The sequence below is a fragment of the Nicotiana tabacum genome, chromosome 23 (genome assembly GCF_000715075.1).
Source record: "Nicotiana tabacum cultivar K326 chromosome 23, ASM71507v2, whole genome shotgun sequence".
Classification (NCBI taxonomy): Eukaryota; Viridiplantae; Streptophyta; class Magnoliopsida; order Solanales; family Solanaceae; genus Nicotiana; species Nicotiana tabacum.
Genome location: NC_134102.1, coordinates 58,590,817 through 58,613,777, shown reverse-complemented (window position 1 = coordinate 58,613,777; position 22,961 = coordinate 58,590,817). Strand labels below are relative to the sequence as shown.

Here is a 22,961-nt window from a genome sequence, read left to right as displayed (position 1 = left end):
CTACGAAGTGTGCATTCGGAATCCCTGCAGGAAAACTATTAGGATTCATCGTTAGCAGAAAGAGGATAGAGCTGGATCCCTCAAAGATCAAGGCCATTCAGGACTTGCGTCCACCCAAAAGCAAGAAGGGCGTGGTGAGCTTCCTCGAGAGACTAAACTACATCAGCAGGTTCATAGCTCGGTCAACCGTAATCTGTGAGCCAATTTTCAAAAAATTGAAGAACGATCCTGCTACAAAGTGGATAGAAGAATGTCAGAAAGCTTTCGACATGATCAAGAAGTATTTATCGAATCTGCCAGTGTTAGTTCCTCCCGAACACGGGAAGTCCCGACTCCTATACTTGTACGTCTTGGATAATGCATTCGGATGCATGTTGGGACAACACGATGAGACTGGAAAAAGGGAGCAAGCCATCGATTACCTGAGCAAGAAATTCACACCGTATGAAGCCAGATACACCTTGTTAGAGCGGACCTGCTGCTCTCTGACTTGGATCACTCAGAAGTTAAAACACTACCTATCAGCATATACCACACATCTAATATCCCGACTCGACCCACTTAAGTACTGTTGATACCCAATTTTGTCCTACCTTTCTTCTAATTAATTTTTTGGTGCTCCCTATTCATTAATAATCTAATGTTATATTTTTTAAATTATTTAATAATCTATTTATTAATTATAAGTATAATTATAGGAGTGATTACTACTATTTTAATTAATATTGTTACTATTACTATTATCATTATTATTAGTATTAGTATTAGCATGATTATTAATGTTACCATTAATATGACTATTATTGAGTTAATCACTTATTTTAATATATAATATTATATATGTTCAAAGTATTATTATTGAGTCCAAATTATTAAGATATAGAAGCCAAATTAAATTAATCTGAAGAAGAAAAAGGCCATGATTTTCGGCCCAAATAAAGCCTTTATATCACCACATTCAGCAACCCATCAGATCTTTTTTTTTTAAAACCCAATTGTCCATCTCATTATCCAATAATCCAAGGGAATTATCTAGAAGCCCTAAAAGCTAAGTCTCCAAATCTCTCTAACTCTAGTCTCCTCCAAACTAGCTGTACCCTAACCCCTTTTCTCTTGAGCGAAAATTCTAACCCCATTAGTTGTAACAGAACCTTGCCTCTCCTTTTTAGTGAAAAATCTTCCATCTCTCATATGTAAAAAGATTCAGTCAACACAAAAGCCAAAGGGAATTTTGAATTTTGTTTCGCCTCACACGGAGAATTGACAAAGCAGGGATCACACTTGATTTCAAACGGCTATATCTCTTCATCTCTCTTCTATCACGATGTTGACTCATCAAAACGGCTCTTTTTGCGATCTAAAATCGATCCATGACCTCTTCCTTTTGAATTTCAAAAAAATAAAACCCTAGCACTTTCTTCTCGATAAATACATCCTAAAGCTTCAGCTTAGAACCATCTTTGAATTCTGAAAAAACTCAGTTCATATCATACTCTGCTTTTCTTTATAATCTCAAGCTTTACAATCTATGAAAAACTTTCAATTTTTTAGTCTCCATTTTTACATTCTCGGCAACTAAGGAGTGGTAGGTCTGATCGCTCAAAGTCCCAGTTTACTGCTCAGGAAGGTAAATTCGACTCTCGCGCTGTTTATTTTTGTTATTGTTAAATTTTTTTTTATTTTATAGAAATTATGCTTTAGGATCTTTGTATTACTGAATGTTATTTATGCCTGTAGATTTGTTCTGTTGTTAAATCTTGAATAGCATATTTGTATGAAAAATAAGTTTTGGTTCTCCTTGCATATTAATGTGACCGTAGAAAAATGTGACAGTAGAGGTGTCCTTTCCTTAGAAACCATGTCTCAAGTTTACTTAGTCGTGCATGTTTGTGAAGCCTTGTTATAAAATCATGTATTAGAAATTATGTCATTTGGACCTGTTCTTAAGATGCAATAATAGTAGTTGTAGTCCTCTTTTGCAATGAGAATACTCTTCTAATAATCATATGCTCAGGTTTCTATCAATGGAGTAGTATATAAAAAGAATAATTATTACTTGCAACTATTATGTACTAGTATTATTTAGTTCTATAGGAACTATGAATATTGAGTTCTTTATGCCGAAGCGTGATGAATGTTTTATGTGCTCATTGTTAGATAAATTGTATTTAGGATAGGTTTGCTTTATTACTTTTTAGTAGTGGACTACAGAAAGTTATCTGCTTAAATGAAAGCATTTTTCATTGGTGATAAAGTTATATGCCCCAGTGAGTATGAAGTATTTAACTAATCTAGAGGAGCCTTTAACAGTATAACTAGATCTTAAGGAAAATGTATCAACTATCTATGCATTTAAACTATGGATGAGTCCTTTTTTGAAAGAGTTGTGATAAACATATTTGTAGAAAGTAGGAAACTTGCTTTTAGAATATTGTTGTCAACCCGACCATTTATTCTTATAATTCGAGTACAGTTGAAGCAGCCAACAAAAACATCAAGAGGATCTTACGGAAGATAGTTGACAATCACATGCAATGGCACGAGAAGCTGTCCTTTGCCTTACTTGGTTACCGTATCACTATAAGAACATCTGCTTCGGCAACGCCATATATGTTAGTATATGGCACAAAAGTTGTGGTACTCGCATAGGTCGAGAAACCATCATTTGAGAGTCATCCAGGAAGCCAAACTAGATGATGCGGAATGGATACGTGTCAGGCAAGAACAACTCATGCTCATTACGGATACGTGTAAGGTGTCATACAGAATTGAAAGAGGCAGACCTGGAAATATCCATGTGGCTCAATTTTGGGAAAATGGTCATTGGCACCTACTGGAATTGAACAGAGTAGCTCCAACACATAAGATTCAAGATATAATGCAAATTCACATCTACTACAAACTGCAATCCCAAGATTAAACTATCTGGACTCCCACATTGTCTGGAAAATTTTCATGTGCATCTACTTGGGAAATGTTAAAAAAAAATGCAGCCCAATTTTACCAATAAAATGACCTGGCACAAAAAGATCCCATTTAAATGGTTCTTTTGTCTTTGGAGAGCTCTCAGAAATAAGTTACCCACTGATGACAGGATTAGTTCCTTTGGAATTATTACTGTATCAAGATGTGTATGTTGTACCATACCTACAGATGAAATAATAGAGCACATCTTCAGACAAGGCTACCTTGCTAAGACAGTGTGTAAGAAACATGGAGGTCCAACTGGAATTAAAACTGATAACATGCCACTCAGATTGATCTTGATGCACTGGTGGCTTCAGAAGAAAAACAATGAAGTGTTGAAGTTGATTCTAGCCTCTCTCTCCCCTTTATCATATGTTGGAACCTGTGGAAAAACAGATGTAGTGCTAAGTATGGTTCAAAGGCCTCCTCTATAGCTAGAGTAATCTTCTCCATCAACTCTATTGTCCAATTGCTTCTCCACACCAATTTTTCTACTATTAACTAGCCTTATAGATGGGTGAATCTATACTCTATCATTGAGAATATCAAACATCATACTATTGTCCATCAGGTTAAATGGACTAGACATGCGGCTGGTTTTGTAAAAGCTAACAGTGATGGGAGCCGATGTCACGACCCAAAATCTCACCATAGGTGTCGTGATGGCACCTAGGTAAGTCGATTACTTACAACAATTAAGCCAGTTTAACAATGATAATTTAAAACAAAGTTTAATATGAATACCGAAACAAAAGCGAAATAAGCCTATGCGGCAATAATCATAACAACCTCCCAAGACTAGGTTAGAGTCACGAACTTTAGCCGAATACATGGAAAGATCTCAAAGATCGAAATAAAATATTGTTCAAATAACAAGTTGACATTAAAATGAAAGGAAAGGACTCCAAGGAGACTGCGACGATCAAGCAGCTCTACATTGAATCATCGCGATCAATAAGCTAACTCTGCTTGAGTCCGATATCTCCAATACCTGGATCTGCACAAAAATATTGCAGAAATATAGTATGAGTACACTACAGTCGGTACCCAATAAGTATCAAGACTAACCTCAATGGAGTAGTGACGAGGTACAAGTCAAGACACCTAATAGTCAAAATAACATGTGTAGTATAGAAGTAATAAGGTAATAATGAAAGCAGGATGATGTAAATGGCAACAAGAATCAACATGTGATGATATAAATAGTAAAGTAATAAGAATATCGTGAAAGTACCATTGAAACCAAATAAGGAAAATAAATAACAACCAATTAAATAAGTCGTTCTAACACAAGTTTCGCAACAAAATTACTCCGATAATCACAAGTCACGAGTCTCAACCCACAAATCATATTCTCACGGCACCTTGTGCCCACATTTCTAATCATAACCACACTGACAACTCACGTGCCAACATCTCAATCCGCCCAGCATGATCACAGGCTCAGAATTACAATCCGCCCAACATGGTCACAGGTTCATCACAATCCGCCTGGCATGGTCACAGGCTCAATATCAACATGAGAGCAGATAATACAAGAATGCATGGGCATGATCAATAAATGTTACGTTTCATACCCTTGAACTAGTATAAGTGGCAAGCTATGGTGTATGCTTGTGCGAGTGTACTATTACAACCCAAGTCAACAAGTAATATCAAAGACATCAAGTAGCTCATTGAAAGCAACACATACAGAAGTAGAATCACACTATCACACGAATATTGTCAACATAATGCCCCTAGATAGCCACCCATATCACTCTACCTTGACAATATCATTAGTCACCCGTATCGCTCTAATAGCCACCCGTATCACTCCGCATAATAGCCACCCTTATCGCTCCGTCCGGACAATAACACAATAGCCACTCGTATCACTCTGCATAATCAACAATAGTGAGATGCCAGGCATAACAACAACAGTGAAATGCCACCCTTATGCTCCGCATAACAACAACCAATCCACACAACAATTCACATGTGCTAACATCACAACAAGACAACATATCAACTCGTACCACAAGTGCCCATAGGCAACAACCTTTCCAAAAGAACCAACAATATCAATATTTCCACAACAAATAGCCCACGGCTCAAACACAATGGGTATAGAATCTCAATAACAAAATAAACGGGAAAGTAACTCAACAATGAACAACACCCCCTTTAAACACAACTTCAATTAAAATAGATTAATGACTTTCAATAACTTCAACTTTAATTAATTGCTTAAGGATAAACTCGATAATGAAAGTATTTCCATAAAATGGCAAACTTCATATTCATAGGCTAACAATGAAAGAGATGGCACGAACTAGCAACTACATCTAAATGCATGAGAATAACCCTGCAACAAAAGAATATCATGTAACAACAATTTCAATTAAGAGTAACCCGACAATAAAGGAAGTCACATAATGATAAAAGAGGCCACAACTTCAAATAAAGCATATAAGAGTAAACTTTACAAGTAAAGGATGTGACATGTAACAACAACTTCAAATAAAGCATGTGAAAGTAAACATGACAAATAAAAGAAATAACATGTGCTAAGAATTCTAAATAAATACATGAAAGAAGCCTAAGAGTCTAAACCGGTCGATTTCCATATATAAACCTGAGTACGCACTCGTCACCTCGCGTGCACGGTTTTCTCAAATCCTAAGGGGTAGTTCCCCCACACAAAGTTAGACAAGATACTTACCTCAAAGAAGCTAAACCAATACTCTAAAATGACCTTCTCGTGTGAAACAATCTCCGGACGGCTAAAATCTTGTCAAAATAACTTAATATTATAAATAAAAACCATAGGAAATAATTTCAGATAATAAAACTCCGATCTTTGAGGAAAATTAAAAATTCAATTCAAAAGTCAACCCCGGGCTTGCACCTCGTAACTCGACAAAACTCACAAAATTCAAACATCCATTCCGATATGAGTCCAACCACACCAAAATTATCCAAACCTCGTAACTCGACAAAACTCACAAAATTCAAACATCCATTCCGATATGCCACACCAAAATTATCCAATTCCAACATCAAATCGGCCTTTAAATTCTCATTTTACATTTTAGAAAGTTTTTACAAAAAAATCCCCAATTTTCTCCAACTCAAATCACTAATTTAATGATAAAAACAAAGATGGAATCATGAAATATAATCAAATTCGGGTGAAGAAAACTTACCCCAATTCAAAGTATGAAAATCCCCTCCAAAATTGCCCTAAATCGAGCTCTCTAACCCAAAAAGTGATAAAATATCAAAAGCCCTCGAAATAGAGTACTTTATATTCTGCCCAGTGAATTATACATCGCGATTGCGAAGAACAAAACCTTCAGCTGCCAAATCGTGCTACGCGAACGCGACACTAAGGTCGCGAAAGCGGTGACCAAGATCTTCAGACTCTACGCGAACGGGTTTGTGTTCTTGCGAACGCGAAAAGAAAATTGTTTAATGCCCTTCTTGCCTTACTTTTGCACGATCGCGGAGCACTGCATGTGACACGAAGACAAAAAGTCTTCCAAGCTTCACGAAGGCGTTCATCTATTCGCGAACGCGAAGAACAAATACTGCCTGCCTCCAAATTACACTATGCAAACGCGGTACCATAGACGCGAACGTGATAAAGAAAACCAGATAACATAACTAACATTCTAAAATGGGAGGAAATGGCACATAGCCCATCCGAAATACACCTGAGGCCCCCGGGACACCGTCCGAACATACCAACAAGTTCCATAACATAATGTGGTGCTCGAGGCCTCAAATCACATCAAACAACATCAAAACTACAAATCGCACTTCAAATCGAACTTATGAACTTTCAACTTCCGCAACTTGCGCCGAATCATATCAATTCAACACGGAATGACGTCAAATTTTGCATGCAAGTCCCAAATGACACAACGGAGCTATGCCAACTTTCGGAATCATAATCCGAACTCGATATCAACAAAGTCAACTCCCGGTCAAACCTCTCAACCTTCTAAACCTTCAATTTTTGAACTTTCGCCAAAATGCATCAAATCCACCTACGGACCTCCAAATCTAAATTCAGACGTACGCTTAAGTCCAAAATTACCATACAAAGCTATTCGAATCATCAAAATACTATTTCAGAGTTGTCCACGCAAAAGTCAAACTCCGGTCAACTCTTGCCGCTTAAGCTTCTAAAAAAATCATTCTTCCAAGTCAAATCCCGAATCATCCAAAAACCTAACCCGGATACACATACAAGTCATAATACACAATACGAAGCTATTCGAGACCTTAAGCCACTGAACAGGACGCTAATTCTCAAAACGACCGGTCGGGTCGTTATATTTGATCAGCTCTGGGAGGATAGGTGGTGGTGTTATAATTAGAAATCATTTGGGAGAATTTATTCAGTCAATTGCATCCCCATTGGGTGAGGGTACCATCAATTTGGCAAAAACGAAAGCCGCTTCTATATCCAGTGGTGCATTGCTAATGGGTACAATAGAGTACATCTACAGGCAGATTCTGAGCTATTGATCAAACTGGTTGACAAGCAATAATGATCCCCCTTGGATCATCAAGATGAATTTGCAGAAGCTGAGAGCACTTTGTCTTCAGTGTGAGAAGATCACATACTCTCATGTGTACAGAGAGGCCAATTCCCCTGCTGATTTAATATCTAAACTCAGTTATGATCTCATTGCACTAACACACTTCCCCAACACTTTTAATCTACCTCCTCATATAAGGGGGCCAAATCCAGAAAGATATTTTGGACACCCAAGCTTTCAGATACAGAAAGACTCAAAGAATCATTACACCACCACAATTGGCTTCCACCACTTCTCATGGTTATGGTTGATACAAATAAATTGAGGGGAGAATACAAATTTGTCCAATTATACATCATGAAATATCATCACAGCAGCATGAGTAGGAACTGTGGTTCAGATGCTAACACCACCATAAGAGCAGTTTAAATGCAACAACAGTATGGTTTTTACTAACCTGTTTGTTCTTATGTGCACCACATTGGACACACTCATAACATTGATAGACCTCCAAGGTGTTGTATTAGCACCTTGGGTGCTCAGTCTGTTGGAGGTCTTTTAATACTATAAAGAGTGGTGTTCTCTGCAGCTAACCTTCAATGCAGGCAACTAAATATACCATACCCACAATCACCAGCACAACACCTTAATACCATTACACCCTCAGCAACCCTTTACAACAACCTTACTCCACTTCAACACTACTACAAATACATTAAGATCTATCCTTACACTCCGGAGACTTAATCAATTTCCCTAGCCAACAACTCACATCTCACACCAACTCTCAGAATCCACAAGAACCTGGGAGTAGAGTTGCATACCCACAATCCAAGGACAGAGGACATAAAGATACACATCTTTAACTCTTTTTTCCTTTTTGCGGGTAATTGTTCTTGTGGCATGCTTAACTATTTGATTTACTTTCAGTGTGTGGTATCAGCAATCCCAATGCTCATCCTGCTGAGAGTCTACCAAAGGTCACAAGCATGTCAGAATTTGGCTAACTGCTTAAATGCAAAGGAGGAAAACACAATGTTGCAGATCATAGTTTGTAGAAATAAATATTTGGGAGCAGAACACCTTATCTTTCTTTTCTGGGAGATGGATAAAAGGGAACACTTTCTTCTAACTTGTTTGTTAAATTTTGAAAGTACAAAAAGTAGGCCTAGATCATTGGTGAATCCTCAATGTGTGGTATTAGCACTTCAAGTGCTCAGTCTGTTGAAAATTCATCAATCATCCTGGGAATGCCAACTTCATCATGCCATATTGGATCACATAAGACATCCAGACATGCATGTCATGTCTGGGGGCTCAAAGCTAGTTGCCCAATATGGTGCAACAACAAGCAGGTTCCAAGCAATCACATACAGTGACTACTGCCAACTGAGCAACCAACTAGACACAACTAGGGGAACAAACCTAGCTGCCCTAGTTTTCTCTACAGGTAATCACCATATATAGTTTATGGAACCATATAGCTCACACACATGTGCCCAAACAATGAATAACCTGGACAAATTTTGGGGCTCAGGCCTAAATGTTCAGTTTGACAAGTTTAATATCACCCTCCAGGTGCAGAGATATACACACATACAAGCACAAATGTTTGATATGGAGTGCAGAACCAACTTCCAGATGCCATCAGCTCAACTTGATTCACCTCTTCTGTCCTGGATGAAGACAACAATCATTCACCATCCAGTGCAAAATACATTAATGCATTGGTCACACACAGGAAATACCTCATGCCCAAGTTCTTCTATTAGCTCCAACAAATAGAGGTAGCATGTTACTTCAACACCATACCTCCTTTTGTTAGCTATCTTCGACTTGGTCAGTGTATAGCTATGTTGAAGACAGTCCTTTTCATAGGATGGATGTACCTACCTGTTAGTTTTTGGAAGGTCTCCCTCCAACTCTTTTGCATAGTTGACATAGGTTTATATTGTATAGTTGACCTAGGATAACTTCACATTGTCTTTTGTCATCCAAATGTCTATCAAATATGGATAGATAACTGGAAATTCACTATAGGTCTAACTTCACATAAGCTTTTGGATCCTCTTGATTGTTTTGTTTAGATAATCAAGTGGTATTCCACCATAGGTTTGAGGTTAGGTTCATGCCCCCCTCCTTTGAATTTGCTTCATTTGTATATACAAAAACCCTAGGCACAATGCCTAGTGGGTTCTACTAAAATAAATATATGCTATATTACATATTAGGGAACTTCAAATACGAGTCTTCAATTTTCAATTATCTATCTTAATTTTTCGATTTTAAAATACAAACTTATGGGCTTTAATTATCAATCTCCATTCATTAATTTTCAATTATCAAATTTCAATCGATAATTTCAATTTTCAATCGTCAATAATCAATTATCATTTTCAATCTCTCGTGGACTTTAATTTTTCGTGGACTTCAATTGTGGATTTATTTTATGCACCGTGGACTTCAATTGTGGATTTACTTTATGCATTGTGGACTTCAATTGTGAATTTACTTTATGCATTGTGGAATTCAATTGTGAATTTATGTTTTGCACCGTGGACTTTAATTGTGGATTTACTTTATGTATTGTAGACTTTATTTGTGGATTTACTTTTATGCACAGTAGACTTCAATTGTGTTTTGTTTTTTCTCACCTTATTTACTTCCTTCATTGTGGACTTCCTTTCACCTTGTACATAACATATATGGTGTATGTAATTTTGTGAATGTGGATTTAATATCAACTTCCTCCATTCCATCATATTTATATATTCAAAGTCGCTAATGAATTTTCTAGTATATTTTGTTTCATAAGATGACAGGATCAGAAGTTCGCACCACACATCAAATCGTGGATCATATCTAAGCAATGAACTGGGAAAATTGTCGAAGGTGGAGTTAAGCTCATCATCAAGAGGTCAAAGATCTACTCCCAAATTATATTTTGCAAAATCGTGGTTATATAGGTAAATCAAATTCAATTGTGTCCATCTCTTAGTCGTTAATCGTTTGACCTACATATGGCCTAATTCTCATAAAGCCCTCGATATGTAGGCAACTCGAAAATCGGAGTGCGGCCGCAGCCTTTCAAAATACCTTTCATTTTGAATCATTTCGATCCTCCCTTAGGCCATGGCCGCCTTCTATAGGATATCTAGGCTCGTCCGCCTTTAATAGGATATTTAGGCTCATTCGCCTTTAATATGGCATTTAGGCTCATCTGCCTTTAATAGGATAATAGGAAAGTCCACCTTCAAATAGGACATTCGATCGAAATGATTCCATCCCATAATTTTTCCAACGTCCATATCATCCTTATCCTTTTAAGGGCGTACTTGTTGGCCGGGACAAAATTGGCAACTACATCAATTTCTTTTCTCGAAAATGCTTTCATCATTTTTGGTTAAAGAGGGACAACTGTTGAACAGTACTGAGAGATTGAGTATTCAGATAGTATGAGTTCACGAGACTTCCATTGTAGTGCATCCCATATAGCATGTACATTGGCATGTAGATGTCACATTCCTCAAATTATTCTGAGTTGATCTATTTTTCTTGTATTAAGTTATCTGTTGAACTTGAAAACATGTCTACATTTCTGTACTGTAATTCTATATCGAATTGTACCTGCTGAGCTTGTCATTACTTTCAGTCCAATAGTTAGTATTGTTACTTACTGAGTTGGTTGTACTCACATTACACCATGCACCTCGTGTGCAGATTCAGGCATTTTCGGGCACGGTGATCGTTGATTGTGGAGTCCGATCATTTGGAGATCATCGAGGTAGCTATTGGGCGTTCGCAGACCTTGACTCTCCTCCCTTATCTTTCATGTTATTAATTTCAGTTTTATTTTCTGGACGGTGTACTAGACTATCTTTATGTAGATGCTCATGTACTCGGCGACACCCCGATTCTTGAGAGAGATTATGTATTGAGTTATGACTTCCTATCCTGTTTTTAAAAGATTTTCCTTTAATTAAGCTGTTTTCATATCTTTCAAAGTTTTAAAATATTGAAAATGTCTGAGTAGTTGGCTTGCCTAGTACTATGATAGGCGCCATCACGACGGATTTATTTTGAGCCGTGACAAATTGGTATCAGACCCTAGGTTACATAGGTCTCATGAGTCATGAGCAGGTTTAGTAGAGTCATGCAGATCGGTACAGAGACGTATGTACTTATCTTCGAGAGGCTGTCGAACCCTTTGGAAACTTCACATTCTTATATTCTTGTCTTGCGGATTTGTTGATTCCGGTCACTAAATTTCTGTTGTTCTATTCTCTCACAGATGGTGAGGATACGTACTACCGGTCAGGATGGACAGCCACCAGTACCACCAACTAGGGACACAAGAGGTCGATGTTGCGATAGGGGCCGCGGTAGAGGCATGGGTGCAGCTCGTACAGCAGCTAGAGCGGCACATGCAGATCCACCAGTTGATCTAGCTCAGGAGCAGGTACCAGCTATGGTTGAGCCAGTAGGGCCAGCTCAGGCACCAGTTGTGCCTATTGTGATTCCAAGCCTTCAAGAGGCTTTGGCTCAAATTTTGACTGTGTGCACTAACCTTGCTCAGGCGGTTTCTGTTCCGGCTGCGGCAGCCACTTCTCAGGTCGGGGGAGGTACTCAGACTCCCATCGCCCGTATACCAGAACCGGTGATGTAGAAACTCCAGACATCGGGGGTACCACTAGCCCAGCCGCTCATGCCTAGGCAGGTCCTGTTATGATTGATAATGAGCAGAGGAGACTAGAGAGATTTGGGAGACTCCAGCTTCCATCATTCAGTGGGGCTGAGTCTGAGGATGCCCAGGACTTTTTGGATAGGTGTCAGCGGATTCTTCGCACGACAGGTATTCTGGAGACCAGTGGGGTCTCATTCACTACTTTTCAGTTTACTGGGGCTGCCTTCAGATGGTGGGAAGATTATGAGAGGCGCAGGCCAGTCGGTGCAGCACCACTTACATGGCGTGAGTTCTCCGTTCTCTTCTTGGAGAAGTTCATGCCATAGTCTCGTAGAGAGGAGCTGCACAGATAGTTTGAGCAGCTACGTCAGGATGACATGTCTGTGACTCAGTACGAGATGAAGTTTTCCGGGTTAGCCTGTCACGCAATTTGGTTGGTTCCCACGGATAGGTAGAGGATTAGGAGGTTCATTGATGGCCTTACATATCAGTTGCGGTTGCTTATGACTCGGGAGAGGCTATCTGGTGCTACTTTTGACGAGGTGGTTGATATTGCTCGGCAGATAGAGATGGTCCATAGTCAGGAGCATGAGGAGAGGGAGGCGTCGAGTTTCGAGCGGTCCCAGTGGTGTTCATTCTGGGGGACAGTCTTACCACAGCAGGGGTCGTCCTTATAGGCCCGCTCAGATGGCTCGTCCAGTTCACCGTGTTGCATCATCTAGCCATGGTTCATACAGTGCCCGTCCGGGCCAGTCATCTCTCAGTGCTCTTCCAGCTCAGAGTCCATCCCGTGCACCATCAGTGCATGGTTCTTCTGTACCAGGTTCTTCTGATAGTTATTTTGGTTCTCGGGGTCCGCCTCAGTACTTGCCGCCATTTTTCGAGAGGGGATGTTTCGAGTGTGGAGAGTTAGGTCATGTGAAGTGGTTCTGTCCCCGCCTTATGGGAGGTCCAGTTCAATAGAGCAGTCAGGCCACGACCTCAGCACTAGTTACTTCACCACCCGCCCAGCCAGCTCGGGGTAGGGCTCAGGCAGCTAGGGGTCGCCCAAGAGGGGGAGGCCGATCAGGTGGCAGTCAGGCCCGATTCTATGCTATTCCTTCCAGGCCAGATGATGTTGCTTTAGATGCAGTGATCACAGGTATTGTCTCAGTATGCCACAATAATGCTTCTGTATTATTTGATCCTAGTTCCACTTATTCGTATGTATCATCGTATTTTGCTCGTTATCTAGATATGCCCTGTGAGTCCTTAGTCTCATCTATTCATGTATCTACGCCAGTGGGCGATACTATTGTTGTGTACCGTGTATATCGGTCATGTGTAGTGACTATTGGTGGATTGGAGACTAGAGTTGATCTCTTATTGCTTAGTATGGTTGATTTCGACGTGATCCTGGGTATGGATTGGTTGTCTCCATGTCATGCTATGCTATATTGTCACGCTAAGATCGTGACTTTGGCGATGTTAGGTTTGCCGAGGATCGAGTGAGAGGTTCTCTAGATTATGTTTCCGGTAGGGTGATTTCATATTTAAAGGCTCAACGGATGGTTGGGAAGGGATGTTTATCTTATTTGGCCTTTGTGAGGGATGTTGGTGCTGATACCCCTACTATTGATTCTGTTCCGGTGGTGCGAGACTTTACGGATTAGTTTCCTGCAGACTTGTTGGGCATGCCACCCGACAGGGATATTGACTTTGGTATTGACTTGGTGTCGGGTACTCAGCCCATTTCTATACCTTCGTACCGCATGGCCCCAGCTGAGTTGAAGGAACTAAAAGAACAGCTTCAAGAACTCCTTGATAAGGGGTTTATTAGGCCAGTGTGTCGCCTTGGGGGGCGCCGGTTCTGTTTGTGAAGAAGAAGGATGGTACTATACGCATGTGCTTCGACTATAGGCAGTTGAACAAAGTTACAATCAAGAACAAGTATCCTTTGCCGCGCATTGATGATCTATTTGACCAGCTTTAGGGAGCGAGGGTGTTCTCTAAGATTGATTTGAGGTTTGGGTATCACCAGTTGAAGATTCGGGACTCGGATATTCAGGACCTGTTATGGTCATTATGAGTTCCTTGTGATGTCTTTTGGGTTGACCAATGCCCCAGCAGCATTCATACATATGATGAACATTGTATTTCAGCCTTATCTCGACTAGTTTGTCATAGTATTCATTGATGATATCCTGGTGTACTCTCGTAGCCAGGAGAAGCATGCCCATCATTTGAGGATTGTGATGCAATGGTTGAGTGAGGAGAAGTTTTATGTCAAGTTCTCCAAATGTGAGTTTTGGCTTAGTTAAGTGGCATTCTTGGGGCACATGGTGTCCAGTGAGGGGATTCAGGTGGATCCGAAGAAGATTGAGGCAGTTTAGAGTTGGCGGGGACCGTCTTCAACTACGGAGATTCAAAGCTTTCTCGGCTTGTCCGGCTATTATCGTCACTTCGTGGGGGGTTTCTGTCACGACCCAAACCAATGTGCCGCGACGGGCACCCGGTGCCTTACTCAACCGAGTACCAACATAACGTATATTCGTATGACGACCCAATATGATAGAGAAATTTATGCACGTGACATACGGGCCTATAAGGCCGACATGATCATTTGTACACTCAAAACATAGGCCGACAAGGCCATACAATCATTCATATACATGTCATATGTCTACAAGCCTCTAAGAGTACATAAACATCATAATGCCGAGACAGAGCCCCGACATACCAATCAATACGTGTCCAATGCATACTAATCAAATAGGCAACTCCGGAGCAAATGAAGTGCACCAACATCTCCCGCTGAGCTGATAGCCTACTTGGAGGACTCTCGACCTGTCTATCGGAACCTGCGGGCATGAAACGCAGCATCCCCAGGCAAAAAGGGACGTTAGTACAAATAATGTATCGAGCATGTAAGGAATGAAAATCAGTAAATAATAGACATGAGAGAACATAAAGTAAAAGACTCGACATGTAAGTCTAAATAGCTTTATGAATCATTTAATATTTAAATGTCATACCCTGCATAGGTATATGCGTTCATAACATAATCAAGCCTCTGAGGGCATCCCATCATATAATCTCGACCACTGTGGGCAAATCATCAACGTATACCAGCTGATCAGGTGGTTGTGCATATATAATGCCATAACCTTTTTTCATATCCCATATACATATAATATACGCGTATATAACGCCATCTGGTCATTGGTCAATGTACACATAAATGCATGAAATACATAAGAAATACGTTAATAAGATTTCTCGGTATGTCATAAGATCAATATGCCTTTTGGATAAACTTAATCAAATACGTATTTTTCTGAGACCCTTGAACAGAAGATATAATAATAATTTACATGGAGAATCAAGAATATAGACACCCCTAGTACTTCTATGAATAAAGTAATTTATGAAAATTATGCGTTTACTCGTTTCGTTTGTATCGTATGGATCATGCCAAAAAGAAAGAAGGGATAGCCTTAACATACCTGAATTGATTCTCTTGACAATCCCTCCAACACATATCTTTTGCGACAAAACACGTAACGGCGGATCGAAGTAGGGGAGAATCCGTATGATATTCTTGAGAAAGATTACACCGTACTCCTTTAGAATCGCAAAATCCCATTGCTATTATGCTAAGAAGTTTCGTATGAATTTTTATTGAAGTAACTCACGTTACTATCATACATGTTCTTGTATGAACTTGATGAAGACTCCCTTCCTCATATTGTAGAGATATCAACACCTCTTTAAGTGATTTAGAGAGGCTTTTAAAGTTTGGTGGGTGTGGGACCCACTTAGGATGACTTAGCTACCTAACTCTCTAATTTTGCCACCTTACCATATAACATTAAGAGTCATTTATTTGGGGTAGGTTTTCTGCCACGTTGGGGGGGGGGAGGCTTATCCAAAATTATCCACTCATTTCCTTAATTAACTTGTTAATTCCCCCACTAATCTAATAATTTATCAATTACCCACATAATCAAGAATTATCTCAACTTACCTAAAATACTACTCACTTTTAACATAGTTTATACACCTTACTATCATGGTCATGTGGTACCTTGTATGGCACAAGTCCATAAATACCGGGGTATTATAGCTTGGACCGTATTTTATCCCAAGATGTCTAACTTCGACGAAATTTATTTTCTTCGATTTGCTTACCCTCTCACTTTCACGAATTTACTCATCACTTGTTTGAAATAGCAAAATGATTATAATCTCAAAATAATCTCATTCACGTGCTTACGTCGATTAACTTACGACGAAACTTTAACGTCCGAAAATGCGGGATGTAACATCATTCCCCCCTTTGGAACATTCGTCCTCAAATGTTGACTGATGCACTTATCATTATCATAACCTATAGTTCTTGCGAATACTTTAGTACTCTTCTTGCCATCTAGGCAACTGTTCTATGAATAAATCCAAGGGCCAGGGAATTCCCCCCTTTAGGCCTCTTTCTCACACCACGACTTGTGGTCGGAATCCTTCCAATCTCGTAACTGTTGCTACCTTCTATCATGCAGCTTGTACTACTCTGACCTTGTAAGTGCGCCTATGCGACTCTTCTCTCCTTTTTCCTCCAGCTTTTAGCCAATCTCTAGGCCTCACTTTGTAAACATTATACAAAGCTTGACAAGATGTCCCTCTAGGCATCTATAGGTACTGAAGTTCTTCGCTCGGTATTTTGTTGAACTTACGAATATTGCTATACCTTATTTCATAGACCTGGTTATCCATTTGTATGACTTTACTGCATCTAGGTAGGTCATACTATACCATAACTCTTTCTTCGATTTATCATTACTGAAGTCTGCTACCAAATTCCAGGTTACTCTCGTTGCTTATCCCATATGTATAAATCTAAGTTCTTTAATGCTTTCTCATTACTGTTCATCTTAAGAATGACGGCCAAATCTTATCTCATACTTTGTAACTATTATCTATCCATTGTTGATTCACCTCGATGTTGATATACAATTTACCACTAATAACTTGACCTTTTATGTAACACTGCCGCTAGGGCTCACGTCGCATCGAGGAACATTTGAAATGATTAGACTGATCCACCTGGGGGCGATACCATGCTTCCATAACCATATTTCATAGCATCCCATCATCTTACGTGGGTATTTTAATCATGTACAACTCATGAAATCCCTTCAAATCATCACTCAATCGAAGGCCCAAACGTCATCCTTCATTTATCACAATTATACCCTCATTCTACTACCAGGGCAGCATTCCATCTCTTTTAAATGCTATTAGTCTTAGACTCCTTTGAGTTCATTCAGGCTATACTGAGCTTTCTATAACTTAGAGAAACCATCAGCTCTCTTGTTTTTATGGGCTTAATCCTGAGGACTTATTCATTCTCATCACTGTCTCACTCGCTCTTTCTTATCCTTATTCCTGTCTTCCTAACACCTTGTCGCTTTACCATGCTTTAGCTTGCGACCTACACATATTCATTTATACTACTCGCAACCTTTCTTCAACTTGCTTGCACCACTGATTTCCTTATGTTATTTTGGAACATTAAGCGAGACATCACATAGTCTCAGACTCTTCTTAACTCTTTTAACTAGACCTCTCGATACCTAGAAATAATAGGTATGGATTAGTCGCAATGCTACTAGTCCTCTATCTAAAGTATGGATTAGTCGCAACCTTCTGCATTTGAGTATCTCGTACGTTGTTCACCTTTACCTTACTTACCTTAAAATCTCGCATCACATCTTCTATCTCTTTTATGACCTCGCTTTCACACATGTATAATTCACATTCACAACTTGAAGCTCTATTATAATAGTTGCACCTCTGGTGCATGCACAATCCGGTGGTAGCTCCATACTGACTTCTTATGAGGCTGGTACTCTTCTAACTGCCTTTCTTGTAGAACCGTTATAGAATATAGTTGTTGTACTATCTCTCTTGCACCTCTGATATTAAGAATGATTCTGCTATGTTCTTAATCATGATTTCTATAATTTTCTGGGTCCAATAATCAGACTCCTGATTACTTAGTTGATGTAACTCCTTAGTTTCCTCTTCCTTCTGATCAGCTTTTATGTAGGCTTTAAGCTATCTTCCGATCTGCAGCTCCTGGTATTAGTTATTACTTTAGCCTTTCATGGGTGTTATGGAATATCCATGGTACAATCTTCTAATGATTCAATCCTTTGTCCATGACATGGGCTCAATTCTTTCTTTTAACTTATACTGGAGTCTTCTACGGCTGTATGATTGTTAACATATATGTTGCATGGATAATACTCCGAAATCTTAAGTGTGTTCATAACGTAACTAACTCTGGATCATTGATCAAATAATTCCTTTCTTTCCATCTCATCTTTCTTCAAACGTAAGCAATTACCTTTCCTGGTCTTTCTGCCCCTTGTTACGTGCATACTTAGCTTATCTTAGTTTCCACGCATGCCAGAATTTTTGTGCAACTCATATGATCTCGAATATTACTTTTGACTTCACTTCCCGTTCATTAGCCACGGTAGGTGCCACTTTCTTATGGAGTGCATATAAAGTTATAGTGAGACTGTTTTTACATGACCATTTCTTCTTCAATTACTATGCTTAGGTTGAAGCCTTCTTCCTTATTTCCTCAGCTAGTTTTTCACTGTAGTACTTAGGGAGGACCCCCTGATTTTTGGAGGAAGTAAGGATTATAGGGGAGATGCTGCCCGTATACAAAATAAGCTTGTCGTTCGTTGTGCGATAGTTGTACCTTTTCTAACTTAATGATAGTATTATTATCGTTGTTGTAGATTAAGGTGCAAAGAGGCGAGTTCAACTTGGTGATTGGAAAGATTGTGATCCCGTAACTACATAAGTTTGATAACGAGGCATAAAGAGAAGTTCGTATTCCTAAACTTATGTACATTATCCTAGTCTCATAATTTATAGTGTTATCCCTTATCGGGACTTTATATTCGGTTAAGTATTGTCTTCTTCCAGTCAAGAGAGCAGAGGGTCTCTCTATATATATACAGTATTACAGTATTTTTGCCACCATCAAGCTATAATCGATGGGTAGGCCCCTATTGGACAACCTCTGATCAGATGGTAGATTATTTACCGAGCCTATTGTGGCCGAGCACCTATGAGCGAGCCCAAAATGTCCGAGATACCTAGCCTAGTATGGTCGAGCGCCTATGAGCGAGCTTTCTATGGACGAGCAGTTGCACGTACCCAGCCTTATAGGGCCGGACATTTATTTTACTTACTATATTGAGAGAGTTGAGTCAGTATCAGCAGGTAAGTATATCTCCAGATCATCTTTGACTCCCAGTTACTTTCAGTTATTATATTATCAGTTCAGTTTCAGCTTTAAGTTATTTTATTGTCTTACATACTCGGTACATTATTTCGTACTGACGTCCCTTTTCTGTGGATGCTGCATTTCATACATGCAGGTTCTGATAGACAGACGGATAGACCTCCTCAGTAGGTGTTGCCCGAGTTGAGCTTGATCGGTAAGCTCCACGTCCTTTGGAGTTGCCGGATCTAGGGTTTTGTGTACATATTGTGTATATATGTATATATGTTATGGGTAGGTCGGGGCCTTGTTCCGGTCACAGTACATCTATTAGTAGAGGCTTGTAGACATATCCTATCAGTTAGTGCAGCATGTTGGGCTTGTAGGCTTTGTATGTATATTTTGTTGGTTTGTCAGATGTAGTAGTTATGACGGCCATGTCGGCCCAACTTTATATTGATGTTTAGTCAAAACTAGTTTCCGTTCTGTTTTATATTTTGCTTCGCAAATTGTCTTGCAATGTGGCCCCATGGCCAAAGTATGACATTGTATGTTCAGAGTCCCTCAGTCGCAAGTTGGTACACTAGGTTAAGTGAGGCACCGGGTGCCGGTCTCGCACCCAGGTTCGGGGCGTGATAATGACGCAGGACCTCGCTTACTCATTAGCGAGTACTACTTTGGTCTTCTCACGATCAATGATTCCTCCCCAATAGTGCTTGACTCTGTGTCCATTCACTAAACATTTTCTTTCACCATGTGAAGCGCGCAGCTCAATTGTACCATAAGGAGTGACTCTCACTACCTCAAATGCACTTGACCATCTCGAATTTAACTTACCAGGAAACAGCTTGAGCCTAGAATTGAATAATAGTACATGTTGGCCCGGTTCGAAGTGACGTAGATTGATATGCTTGTCATGTCATCTTTTTATTTTCTCTTTGTAAAGCTTAACATTTCCATAAGAGTGCAGCCTGAACTTATTTAACTCATTCAACAGCAAGAGTCTCTTCTCGCCCGCGGCTTCAAGGTCCGTATTCAACTTTTTAATGGCCCAGTACGCTTTGTGTTCAAGTTCAACATGCAAGTAACATGCCTTTCCATAGACATGCTTATAAGGCAATGCCCCAATTGGTGTTTTGTATGTAGTTCTATATGCCCACAAGGCATCATCTAGCTTTGCAGCCCAATCCTTCCTATTCACACTCACCGTCTTCTCTAATATTCCTCAGCTTGTCCACTTGTTTGCGGATGATATGCCGTGGAAACTCTATGGCGGACTCCATATTTATCTCGAAGGTTATTCAACAACCGATTGCAAAAATGTGTCCCTTCATCACTAATCAAGGCATGTGGAGTCCCAAACCTCGAAAATATATTCTTTTTCACAAACGCATCTACCACCATGGCATCATTTGTTGGCAATGCGATCGCCTTTACCTATTTTGGCACGTAGTCAACTGGTAGCAAGATATATGTATTTATTTCCTCTGGACAATGGTAATGGTCCCATAAAATCTATCCCCTACACATCAAAAATCTCAACCTCCAGGATGTTATTCAAATGCATTTCATGCCTCTTTGTGATTGTTCCTGTTCTTTGATACCGGTCACACTTCTTAACAAATGCATGGGCATCCTTGAATAATGTTGGCCAAAAGAACCTAGATTGTAATACCTTTGCAGTTGTCATATCGCCTCTATGATGGCCCCCATAAGGTGATGCATGACAATCATACAACACTAATTCCACCTCCTTTTCTGGAATGCATCTCCTCATCAACTGATCAGCACACATCTTGTACAAGAATAGCTCATCCCAGTAGTAGAAGTTCACATCATGTAGAAGCTTCTTTCTTGCTTTAGATTCAATTTCAGGAGGAAGTACCCCACTCACAAGATAATTCACACAATCTGCGTACCATGGGGGAGGGTATTGGGTGATAGAAAAATGTTGCTCATCAGGAAATGCCTCTTTAATTTGTCCACCCTCCTCCACGTGGTCATGATTTTCCATCTTTGATATATGGTTAGCTACTTGGTTCTCTGTGCCCTTTCGATCTCGTATTTCTATATCAAATTCCTGCAACAATAAAACCCAGCGCATCAATCTAGCCTTGGATTCTTTTTTTGTAAATAGATATCTGATTGCTGCATGATCGGTATGGACTATGACTTTTGTTCCCACCAAGTATGCCAGAAATTTCTCAAAGGCCCACACAACGGCCAACAACTCCTTTTCAGCGGTGGTGTAATTCAGACGTGCATCATCAAGAGTCTTACTCACATAGTAGATAAAATAAAACATCTTGACCTTCCTCTGGCCTAGCACTTCCCCAATAGCATGGTCACTTGCATCACACATAAGTTTAAATGGTAAGGACCAATCCGGTGCCGCAATAATGGGGGCAGCCACCAACTGCTTTTTGAGCTGTTCAAATGCCTTCAGGCAGGCTTCATCAAAATTGAAAGCTACATCCTTTTCAAGCAACCTGCACAAAGGAGTAGCAATTTTTGAAAAATCCTTAATAAAACGTCTATAGAATCTAACGTGTCCCAAAAACTCCGGACACCCTTCACATAAATGGGTGGAGGTAAGTTTTCAACCGCCTCCACCTTCGCCTTATCAACTTCAATGCCGCTCCTTGACACTCTGTGATCCAACACGATGCCTTCTTGCACCATAAAATGGTATTTTTCCCAATTCAACACTAGATTTATTTCTTCACAATGGGCCAACACCTTGCTCAAATTCTTAAAACAGCCATCATAAGAAGACCCAAAGACTAAAAAATCATCCATAAAGACTTCTACAAATATTTCCACCATATCGGTGAAAGTAACCATCATGCACCTCTAGAAAGTGGCTGGTGCATTACAAAGACCAAACGACATTCGCTTGAAGGCGAAAGTGCCATAAGGACAAGTAAAAGTTGTCTTCTCCTGATCCTCTAGGCATATGACAATCTGGTTGTACCCCGAATAACCATCAAGGAAGCAATAATATTCATGCCCCGCCAATCTGTCCAACATTCGGTCTATGAATGGAAATGGGAAGTGGTCCTTGCGAGTTGCTTTGTTGAGCCTTCTGTAATCAATGCAAACTCTCCACCCCGTCATGGTGTGAGTAGGAATTAGCTCATTTTTCTCATTCTCTACCACAGTCATCCCACCCTTTTTGGGCACATATTGCACTAGGCTTACCCAGTTGCTGTCAGAGATAGGAAAGATGATAGCTGCATCAAGCCACTTAATAACCTCTTTATTCACGACCTCTTTCATAATGGGATTTAATCTCCTTTGTTGCTCAACATTTGTCCGTCTTCCAGAAAAATTTTATGCATGCAAAATGATGGACTGATTCCTTTGATGTCAGCAATTGTCCACCCAATAGCCTTTTTTATGCTCGTGAAGTAATCTGAGCAATTTGTTTTCTTGTACATTAGTCAATCTGGGTGAGATAATCACTGGCAATGTCTCGGAGTTCCCCAAATAAGCA

The 22,961-nt window shown here is 39.8% G+C and overlaps 1 long non-coding RNA gene across 4 annotated transcripts; it reads left to right on the top strand.

Annotated features, from left to right (window-relative positions):
* The first annotated feature begins 1,007 nt into the window (after window positions 1-1,007).
* Window positions 1,008-19,951, top strand: LOC107771820 (uncharacterized). Of its 4 annotated transcripts, none has more exons than XR_001644893.2 (8): window positions 1,008-1,627; window positions 2,474-8,949; window positions 9,078-9,286; window positions 10,322-10,465; window positions 11,220-11,283; window positions 11,791-11,958; window positions 12,076-13,324; window positions 19,623-19,951. It is a non-coding gene; the product is annotated as an uncharacterized LOC107771820 (long non-coding RNA). The 4 variants fall into 4 exon arrangements; XR_012705864.1 differs by having other exon boundaries at window positions 10,315-10,416; XR_012705865.1 differs by having other exon boundaries at window positions 10,315-10,465; window positions 12,101-13,324.
* Window positions 19,952-22,961: the final 3,010 nt, after the last annotated feature.